This window comes from Onychostruthus taczanowskii, unplaced genomic scaffold, assembly GCF_017590055.1.
Source record: "Onychostruthus taczanowskii isolate IOZ18803 unplaced genomic scaffold, ASM1759005v1 scaffold9, whole genome shotgun sequence".
Lineage (NCBI taxonomy): Eukaryota > Metazoa > Chordata > Aves > Passeriformes > Passeridae > Onychostruthus > Onychostruthus taczanowskii.
Genome location: NW_024506993.1, coordinates 10,089,965 through 10,101,043, shown reverse-complemented (window position 1 = coordinate 10,101,043; position 11,079 = coordinate 10,089,965). Strand labels below are relative to the sequence as shown.

General features: G+C 44.4%; 1 long non-coding RNA gene across 1 annotated transcript; it reads right to left on the bottom strand.

Annotated features, from left to right (window-relative positions):
* Positions 1–549: 549 nt before the first annotated feature.
* LOC121347409 lies at positions 550–10,616 on the bottom strand. The gene is made up of 2 exons (XR_005954228.1): positions 10,041–10,616; positions 550–717 (listed from the first exon to the last, which is right to left on the bottom strand). It is a non-coding gene; the product is annotated as an uncharacterized LOC121347409 (long non-coding RNA).
* Positions 10,617–11,079: the final 463 nt, after the last annotated feature.

Sequence of the window (11,079 nt, the reverse complement as noted above, 5' to 3'; positions counted from 1 at the left end):
GGCTAGAGTCTACAGCTGACATGGAAAGTTTAAAAGGTTCTCTTTCCAGAACTAAAATATCATTCTGTGACCATCCTTTAAGGAAGGGGAAAGAGAAACCAGGCTGAGCTCATCAAAATCCTTCTCTCAACAAGCAGAAGAGAGTCCCAAAACATTTTTGCAAACAAATGGGAAATGCAGGAACATATAATACTTGTGTGCTCACCCTGTGTGGACAGAAACCATCCTCAGTAGCTTAACACTGACCTAACATTGTACCCACTCAATAGAGCAAGCCCAGCACCAGGGGTTAGTGCATGGCCTCAACAGCACCAGGTGCTGCAGACTCAGCTCTTCTTGGCTTAAATGAGTTTTTCTATAGTCCCTATCTATGGTGTTATCACAACTTCCTGGTTCACTGAATTCATACCTGGCTCAGAATTTAAACACGGGACCTGTGTACATGAGGCAAGAGAAAGTCAACCTGGCACATTTCACATGTGGGTTTTTTTGATCGTAGAAGTAAGAGGATATGTGCTGATGACATGGAAGAGCTGACACCAAAGCAGCCAGAATTAACCACAGATCTTTAATTAGGAACACCTTGGGGAAAATGCAGATGGAAGAAAAACTTTCATATTTCAAATGAGAAGCTGAGAATAAAACTGAGCTTCATCAGTTCAGGCATGAATTTCCTCCAGGTTCATTGCTCTGGGAGTGGCCATCACAAAGGCAGATCTAGGAAATAAAAAAAAAAAACATGAGTAAAGTTCAAAACAACAGCACATGACCGCTCTTTGTAAAACAGGAGTAATAAAACCTCAAAGAACTGTTAACACTTCGCCCTTCTATTGTACCTCCCTCTGGAGAACTTCCCTGCAGACACGTGCCAGATTGTGACACCTTTACTCTGCACCTCACTATCTATGTGACCCCATTTGATTTTATGGTTCAAAGCAGTTTCTGAAGTGCAAAGGGATCAGACTCCTGCCCTGACTGGTGCAGGGTCAGTCAGCTTAGCACTGATGAAAATGCTGAGTCATTTTCCTTTGGCTTTAGTTTTGATATTCAGGGTCCAATGTAGCATCAGTTACAAATACAGAACTGATAACCAAGGTACTTGTCAAGGAAAAATGGAAAACTACCTGAGGTGTTAAGCACTGCTCTCAGTGGTTGATACACTGCATATAAAACATTATTTACAGCACGAAAAGCTATCAAGGGCTCTGGCCTGCTCTTACACCTGATCTTCCAGATTCAGATGAGGGAGCAGCTTAGCTCCTCCTTGGAAAGGTCACTGAGGTCAGGCCCACTGAGGTAAGGGAAGGTGAACCAGGAGCCTGCTCTGTGCTACATTTCACCACTGCTGCAAGGTCACCCGCAGTGGCAATTCCTCAGTGAGTGAAGTGGTGATCATTAGATCATCACAGCATGGCACAATCCTATTGTTGTTACAATGATCCTAATAAAAAAAATCTTCACGAGGCTTCTCTTGGGTGTAGCTATCACTAATAAGCATTTCCTCTTGCGATTTATCTCAGTTAAATTAAATGAAAATTCCACTAAGAAAGAATGTTCATATACAATGGTATGCATGACATGATCATGCAGGTAACCAACATTTAAAAGAACTAAAAATATCTTAAATGTTTTTATGGACATTTCACAGTACTGAGAAATTAAATTACTTTAGAAGGGAGGGGATTAGAACAATTTTTTTCTGGCCTATATTGTGGGGGATTTCTGGGAACCTGAATTCACATTGTAAATCCACACTTCAAAGGAGAAAGAGATGGAGCAGAATTTCCTCAACTCCCAGGTGCGAATTGTGTTGATTCCTCTTCTTTTGGCCTCCTTCTCTGAATTTTGAGCTCTTGTCAGGCTTGTTGAGGTAGGGACTGTCTGAATGTCCCCTCTTTACATCCCTTCACAGCCCAGGACTGGGGGTTCTCTGCTCTGCCATAATCCACCAGCATCTCAGAACACTCATTAGAACATTTCTGACTTTATGTCATGTCCAGGTGTTGAAGTGGCACTAATACCAGAGTATTCAGTGTGGGAGTCAGACCTAATCAAACACTGTAGCTTCGTGTTTCAGCCAGTAGTCCACACTTTGAGTCAAGCAAGCAGCTGAAACATTGATGGAGGGCAATGGAGCCCTGTCATTTATCAGTGACACAGAGCAACTAAAACAACAGCTGCCCAAGAAGATGAGGAAGAATGCTTTGAAGCACCAGCGCAGTCTCAGGAGTTATTTCACAGCAAAAATCTTCATTACAGTGTTGCTCTCTAATCAAGTATTTCCATTTCTGGTTCTTATTGCTGGTGTTTTATCTTATAGAGGGTCTTCAGAATGGGGAAGATCTCTTCCCCTGAACAATTGCTCAACATGCTCACAATTTTGAGACAATCTATATTAGTCAAAGGCAGAACTTGGACTGCCATGCCAGAATTTGGCATTCACAACTTTTCTGCAAGCATATTTTTTGGTTTAACCCTCAGGTCAGACATCCAGCTGATATATATAGAAATTACTTTCTGTGGACCCAACTCAAATGAATCTGAGTGTCCAAAGAGGGGATTATTGTTTGCAACTGATTGCAGTTAGAGTTGCAACACAGGGGAGAGTGGTTTTTGCCTTTTTGCTTTTTTCTCCCTTGTCGCCTTTGGAAATTTCACAACCGTCCATTAGCCAGACTCTGAGTCTGAGCTGAGGATCTTGCAACACTGCTTCCTCAATGCCACTGGAAAACAAATCTGTATGGTGTCATAACTTTCATTGATCCACCAGGCTGGATCCAAGCTGATAGCAGACCAGATGAGATCTCAGGCAAAAAAAAAGTCAGATCTCTCGATTCAGACTGCCATGGAATTGCAGCCTGGCAGCATATCAGCCTTCTGGCTAGCACAGAGACCCATGGCCCAGGGCTTCACCCAGGACAAACTCTGACACAGTGCAGTGAGTCAGGCATGTCCCACCACAAAGAGAAGGATTCTGATGTCTGGGACCCAGGGGGCACAGTCAGGAGAGGCCCTACAGCCACGTTATAGTGCAGGGTCTTCGAAGCTAGCCCAGACCAGAGACCCAGACACCATTCATCTGGATAACCCCATGTAATCAGTGTTCATTGGTCCTGCTCTTGCCCAACAAGACAAGCTTAGGAACGCTCTCATTGATGCTTTTGGAATATGTGACCTTGAGGCTGTTGGTTTTGTTTGCAGTTTCCTCTTTATTTGCTCTTTGTTACTACGTTAATGTAGTTCTCCCTACATGTACCGTAGCCTTGTTCTTGTTAGTGGTGTCACAAGCAGGGTTATGACCACTTGTGACAGCACAAGCTAAAATACACTTCAGAAGACAAAGAAGCCATTGGGAGGACTGACATCCTGGAGGCAGAAATCCCACTTCTGTGTGAAATGTCCCATGTCAGTAAACCTTAAAAGAGGGGAAAGTACGTGGAGCTTAAGGAACTCTGCATCAAGCCCTGGATTTTCCTTTAAATCTCATCCCAGGCTCAACAGAGAGACAGAGGATCAGGAACTTAATGTTGACTTCATCTTTTTCATCCTGTATTCTTGAAGAGAACAACTGAAAACGTGAGAACGGACCTTTCCTAGAACCCCTTCCGCTTTTCCTGGAAATCAGTCCTCAGTCACATGATAGGGTTTTGCTGCTCTTTAGGAATTCCAGATCCTGAATCAGGCAGACTGTAAACAAGGAAACCTGATACCTCAAGGACAGAAGGAGAGAACAAGATGTCCATAGACACACTGGAGTGTTTTCAAGCATTGCAATGTGTTCTGTGGCTTGTTTATAAATGTGCCTGTCTCTGAGTGTATACACACATATACACACACTCCTACAGAGTACATGCTACCACTTTTTCTCACACATTACTGAAAGGACAGAGAGTCAGTCGTAAACAAAGTGACATTCTCCAGGACAGGCACTGCTCTTTCAGCCCAGCCCCAGCCACAGCTTTGTGTCTGCAGCTCTGTAGTTTAAAACCCAGTTATTTTCTAGCATAAGGCCAAGATTACAGGGCCTTGTTTGTGGGTGCAAGCAGGTATATGAGTACCCACAAGCTACCACTCAATACCAGCCTCTCTTGACTAGTTGGTTACTAAAACCCTGCCTGGCTTTTAAGGAATGTATCTGACTTTGTGGCTGCTGGAGAAGAGACATGGGGTGGGCAAACAGAATTTTTTCAGCAAATAAGCAGTGTGGTCAAAAAAGAGAGGGCACAGATTCCTCAAAATGTACAAGGAGGAAAAAGAAACTCAGGGAATCAGGGTAGCAGCTGGATTGGTACACCCCAAGGGAAAATGAGAACTGCAGGAGAAGCTGAACCTTTACACCAGAGCATGTTCTTTCTCCTCCAAGTCAGATGCAGTTTGCAGTCCTGTGCCAAATATTCACATTAACTACTAGGAGCTCCTTATTTCCAAGACATTTTTATTCTTAATATTAAATATTTACCCCTTATCAGAAAACTAGCCTTAAACCTAATACAGCTGGAACTCAGTCAGAAACAGGGTCAAAAATGGCTTCTTTACCCTCCATTTATAGTAGACAACTTTCAGACAGTTGGAGACAAATATTTGTTATCAAGAACTCCCCAAGTGAGTTGATTTCTTGCCATTTGCAAAATGTTGATTGAGGAGCCCTGTTTGCTCAAGTCTGTTTTGGAGGCTCAGCTCTGAGTGGTACTGTGAGAGGAACACTCACAATCACAGCATCCAGACCATTAATTAAAGCCTTATAAATTCCCAGCAGAAGTTACTGGAAGGATTCCCATTGATCCATTAGATTTTGGATAAGTCTTGAAATACAACAACTTAACTGATAAATGCAGAAACCTCTTCCCTCTCTTGCAGCAGTTTTCCTGCTATTTGAATCCTTTGCATCATGCCATCAGGATCAGTGGCCAAAATCTCCGCCAGAAAGGAAAGGTGGTTTGTTTGTGTGTGGTCGCTTCAGGATTGGTGTTAGGGCTTGGTTCGAGCTGCCAGGCGCTGTGCCTCCATCTTCCCTCTGCTGTGGGCTCTCCAAGGCCTTGCAATCCCAACATGATTGTGCCTGTACTGCACAGAGCACGGAGAGAGCCCTATGGCCAGTTCTGCCATATCCAACTGAAACAGGCTGAGCTCCGCTGGTCGGCGTGGACAGTGACCTCTGGGTATTTATCTGAACAACTTCACATGAAAAAACTGCTTATACGGCATGGGGAGCAGCCATCCAGAATCTTTTCTCAGTCCCCTCCACTGTTATGCTCTGCCTTAGCCAAGGAAACACCAAGAGCAAAATAGTGGAGAGATGTAAATCTGAAACTACTGGGAAGAAAATGCCTCTGTCTTCTCAAGGACTCCAGCAGTAAAGCTTCTTGCTTAGGCAGCTGCTGGGGACTCATTTTGTTCTAGCCCTGAGCTAAGCACCTGCCAGGCCATTTTTCTGCTGCAGTTTTACTTTCTGTAAAAATAGAACTAATTATTAACTGTCACTAATACAATTTATACCCATCTTAAGAGGCCTAATACATAGTGGCAAATTCATGAGGAAATACGCTTAGACTTGAAATACAATGTTAATACTAACCATATAATTGAAAAATTCAGCTCCCCTGGCAAACCAGAGGGGTTGTGATGTTCCTGTTGTTCCCTCCTGTCCAAGTACAGATACACAAACAACTCCCTCTGACTTCGCCATCCTGAAAACTGCTCCCCTTGGACAGATGTCAGTGTGCTTCCTTGGCCATGGAAACATGGGAAGATGCTTTCTACCCTCTGCAGTGTCATAGTGGGCAGCTGGGCTCTTACTGGGGCAAGTCAGAAATCAGCCCAAATTTATCTTGCTCGTGCAGTCATAGCCTGGAGCGGCTGCAAAACAATTCTGGTCACAGATTTTCATCTTTGTATCCTCTGGATATAGTTCTAATGGGCTGAAACATCTCAGAGAAAGATAAAAAAACCCCAGCCAATAGCAATATCTTTGGCCAATCAGCAAATTTTTTTCCCAACAATCCACCAGTGTGTAGATGCCTGATGGTTTATGTACCTTCTGATACTTTTCTCTCTTATCACTTATAACTGTGAATCCGCTCATTAGTCACACTGCACTCATTCCAGCACATCATTTAATCTCTCTTCATCAAAACACTATTTAGACAAAGATGATCTTATTTGAAATGTGGTTGCTGTCATCACTTCCCTCTCTGCTGTATTTGTTCACTGCTCTATTCTTTTTTTAGCTAGTTGTGCCAGGTAGCTTTTGATGAGTAACACACTGTTCATCTGTTGCTGTCATGTAGCCAGCAAAGCCCCAAAGATGCCATCAGAAGTAAAAATAAAGCCCATTGCACGATACTGAAATCATCTTTTCTGCATGAGAGTGTCAGAGAACTCTTTTTCCTGCCATTCTCTTAATCCCTCTCAAGAAAATATCTTGTTTATTTTCACAAAAAGAAACCACAAATCCCATAGAGTTCACTTGAAAGAAGCATTAAAAAACTAATTGCAGATAAAAGCTGCTAAAGAGGGTGCAGGATACTGTGCATTTGTTTAGAGAACTTGTCCATATTGAGTTTAGTGTGAGCATGCCCATTTCTTGGCTGAAAAGTGCAAGTGGATGCTTGCAAGCATAAGATAATTTATGTTATTGATGAAAATGTGTTTGCAAGTAAAGTTCTGGGCTTCAGAAATGTGTTGTGCTGCCTTGCTGGTTAGAAGTGGCCAGCAGAATGCACTGTACGTGCAGCACAGATACAATCTGGATCATTGCTCAATGCCCACAGGGCCAGGGTTAATAAAGCAAAAGGGAACAGAGCACCAAAGCACTGTTGATATCTGTATGTGCACCAGGGACCATTTCATTGGCTTCGTGGAGGAGCTTTCTGTCATGTAATTGCTCAATATTCAAAGCAATACTTGATACTGCTTATTCAGAGATCTACAGTTCCAACCAGAAAAATACACAGACTGACAAAAAGGGCAGTGTTGGGAAAGTCATAGCAGGAGTTGCAATGAAAAAGCAACTAGCCAAAGAAAGAAATTCAGTATTCAAGCAATATGACATAAAGGTTGGTCTAGGATTTCTAATGAAATTCAAACTTTGGATGTTTGGATAGCAAAGGTGTAATTCTGGAAGGAATTAAGGGATTCCCACTCTAATTTGAAGTGGGCTGCAAATGATTCCCATCACAAAGGTAGGAATGAAGGTTAAGGATCTGCCCAACATCTTGTGGCAGAGAATGAAGCAAATGTGGAGTCTGGTGAGTCCTGCATGTGAAACCAGTTCCTTTCACCAGGTACCTTCTCCTTGCCTAAAACAGCACATCAAATGCAATTTGTGAGGACACCCACAGAGGAAGGACTTGTGGTCAGGGGAAAGTTTCAAACAGGAGTAAGAAATAAAAGGAGACTGCTGTGTCTTGGTCATGGCAGAAGTGGAGCTGGGGGTGCAGAAGGAGACAAGACTAGAGTGAGCAGGGCTGTGAAAACAGCACCCAGCTGTCTCTGGAGGAAAGGGCTGGGACACCCCCCCATTCCCTTCTCTAACACACAGGGAGGGATTTGGGGATCTGAACTAGAGGGGCTAGGAGAAGGAGGAGAAAAGACAGACACTTGCAAGCCAGATGTGAGCAGCATTGCCCCCCAGAGCCAGGTCCAGCTGGGGGAAGGAGGGAACCTGGCCAACCTGGGATGCAGCTGTAATTTCCTCAAACACATGGCAGGCTGCCTGCCCAGCCTGAGGGCAGAAGCTTGGAGGTTTTCCTCCAGCAGCATCACAAAGACACAGAGAAACCGAGCCAGACACTGCCAGATTATAGAGCTTTGGGACAGCCACCCAGTCATACCCACGTTTGTGGAGGAACAGTTTGGGTCCACCTTTCATAAAGTGGCCTTCCAAGCCATGGGACAGTGGCTCACAGCCTCTCTCCTCTCTAGGACAGGCTCACAGAGGGTCTCAGCTGGCTGGCCTGGCTGGGCAGACTTCCCCGAGGAAGAGAAGGGCAGAACCTGACACAGTTTGTTTTGCACATGTTTTAATCAGCGGAGCAGAGCTTCACGAGCACTCTTGCACATGCCAGAGGCAGCTCCTCCTCCACAGAGTTGTCAGTGATGTTAAACAGAGTGAGGAGGCAAAAAGGCCCAGCCTCATATGGGCCAGAGCTGCTATTTCAGGGTCAGAGCCAGAGCCTGAGGGCTGGACTATGACTTAGGAGACTTTCCTCTCAGTCCTGCTGGGCAGAGTGAACAGGCTCTGCACCGTTCTCCACGTAAGGATGTGGCAGGGGGGGACAGGAACCCTCTGCAGAAGCTTTTAATGTCTTTTTGTGACAGGCAGGTAAAGCTGAGGTGTCCACAACTGCTTGAATTAACAAGTGCCTGTCTTTCCTTTGCTGAGTTTGAATTTGTCCTTGTCAGCAGTGCTAGGCTGTTGTTCTCCTGCAGCCCAATGGCTGATGACAATAAGATAATGCAGAGTTTGGACTGTTGGGAGATTATAATTACTTGTTTGGAAAGTAATTGTAAGTATATGTTCTCACACTTGTACATGCACACAGATATGCACATATGTATGTTCACCTATTGACACCCTGCATATCCTCTGTAAAAAAGAGGGAGAGGAAAATAATACTTAAATACTGAATAATGAGTCACAGATTGTAGGAGCTTAGCCCTTGTGTTGCCACTAAAACCAGAAGTACTTTTGCCCTCATTGGGGTGATGAGCCCAGGTTGTTCTTTGGTTCTGTGGGGATCTCTGCCTCAAACAGTCACAGATTCATAGATCCTTATTTGAGATTGTATTTTTGTTTGGTTTTGGCAAGAAAATATTTTTAAAATTCCATTTGTAGTAATACAAAACTCCTTTTGAGTATTATAATAATTACCACTGGTAATAATTTCTGTAATGATGAGTAGCAAACTCCTCTGGCAACAAGAAATACCTGCACTCTCCCCTAAAATGATGCCAGGGAATTGCTCAGGGAACAAATCATTCTCTCATCCTTTATCACACTGAAAACAGGAAGAAATGACAGCAGAGCCAATGAACTGGTTGTACCCCAACACCAGTGCCCACCACCAAATCAGAACTGGGAATGTTGGTGCACAAATGGAGTCTGCCATGGGAAATAAACCCTACTCTCAGCAGCCTCCTAGGATTGCTGTGGTGAGTGCAGGGTTTCTCATCTGCAGGTCTAATCCTGTCCAACACAAGCAGTTTAAGTGCAGACTGCTAAAGATCCCCTGGCCTTCCATGGGCTCATGATCAAGTTGTAATTGCACAGCTATTGCATCTGTTTGCCTAATTAAAACCAGCTGTCTCTGTGAGAGCTCCCATCCAAGAAATAGCTGTGCAAATACATTTTTTACTGTTAATGTAAAGAATAAATCTGTGGCCCCTGCCCTAACTGGCCCTTCAAAAGCACCATTGGTGTTTTAATTCCTTCCAAGTTCACACAAAAACATGATCCCCAAAACAATCAGGTCCTGTCCTTTCCTACTATCCAGCACAAGGCCTGAGACATTTCCCATTTGTATGGATTTATTGCCTAGTAATTATAGTTCATGAAATCCATTCACAGTAAAGTGTGTCCTGGATACTCCCACTCATCCTGGCAAACCAAATGTTTAACATCATGAGGGGTATAAAAATATAAGCAGTCGTGTTTGAGTCACTTTTAGTACAACAGATTAGTTTGCAGGGTCTGGCAGTGTTTATAGTATAAATCACACTTTAGAGATGGGAAAATACTCTGAGATTATCTAGTTCAACTGAGTTTTTATGTAAGTATGTATTTTCTGCTGCCTTCATCAAAACTCAAGTTGAGAAACATCTTCATGTACAAGATTTCCACTACTTCCCTTTGGGATTATCCAACAACTTGACAGAAATCACTATTAGGAAATATACCCTGACATTTAGATCTACAGTCTCCATTGCTCAGTTTCAGCATCCCATTCCCTTCTTTTCTTATATCCTTCAGTGTTCACAGCCTCCAGATCCCTGCAGCTGGCTCAAACATCCTGTCACTGTCACCGTTTCTCCCAACTCACCTGTGCATCAGTACAGACCAGGACACTTCTCCTGCTCTCCTTCCCTTCAGGTCAGGAATGACCCTGCAGCTCTTGAACATGGGTTTGTCAGCAGCAGAGAAAAAAAAGGATTGCTAAGGACAGGCTCGTGGCCAAATCGAACAGGTATGCTCACATAAAGGAACCACTTCCAGTATTTTGAATTATTTCAATTTTAATAGGTGTTTTTCCCTTCTGGTAATGGTTCAATCACCTTTCCCTTAGCTGAACCACTCCCCTGACAAGAAAACAGGAGCAACCAACCGAGACGTGTTGGGAGCTAAAGGCAGCTGCTGTTTACTTGCCTATTTTGCTTTCTCACAGCAGCGCTGGGTACGCTGTGGCCTTGACGCTGAGCAAGGAGAGACTGTGTGCATGGGGCATGGAAAGGGCATGTTCCCCTCCTTGGCAGGAGGCCCTTGGCAGCAGCAGCAGCAGCTTCATGCACAGTTCAGAGCCCTGACTTCCTCCTGCTGACCCCCTGCTCTCTTTTGCGCTCGCCCCTCTGCTCGCTCGGTGCCCTTGTGGGGACAGCAGAGCTGGGGCTGGCTGAAGGCAGCTCAGAATTCCCACTGGCTCCTCTGAGGGCAGGATTTCAATTTAAATGACCGTTCTTCAGAAGCAATGAAGGATTAAAAGTGTGCCACATGAGTGCACTGGTTAAAATGGAAGACTTGCTAAGCAGTTGCAGGGTCCAAAAAGAGTTACTGAGGGTCAAGTTTCTAGTTCAGTGAACCCTGTCAGCTGTCCCAGGGCACTGCCTCACTTGGGACAACTGACACACACCAAGGAGAGTTAGAGGCTGAGATTTCCAAAACTCAGGGCACTGGACACACAAATGCTTTCATGCTGATTGGGAATCAGATTCCTACCAGATCCAAGCCCAGAAAGGCACACACTCTCCTCCAAGTTCAGAATCAGGTTTTCTGGATCTGTCAATGCCTGGCATTGCCACAGTACCTGCAACAGCTCCACTCAACACCACAACCCACATGGCTCCTGGAAGAGGTCCCAGGTCTGC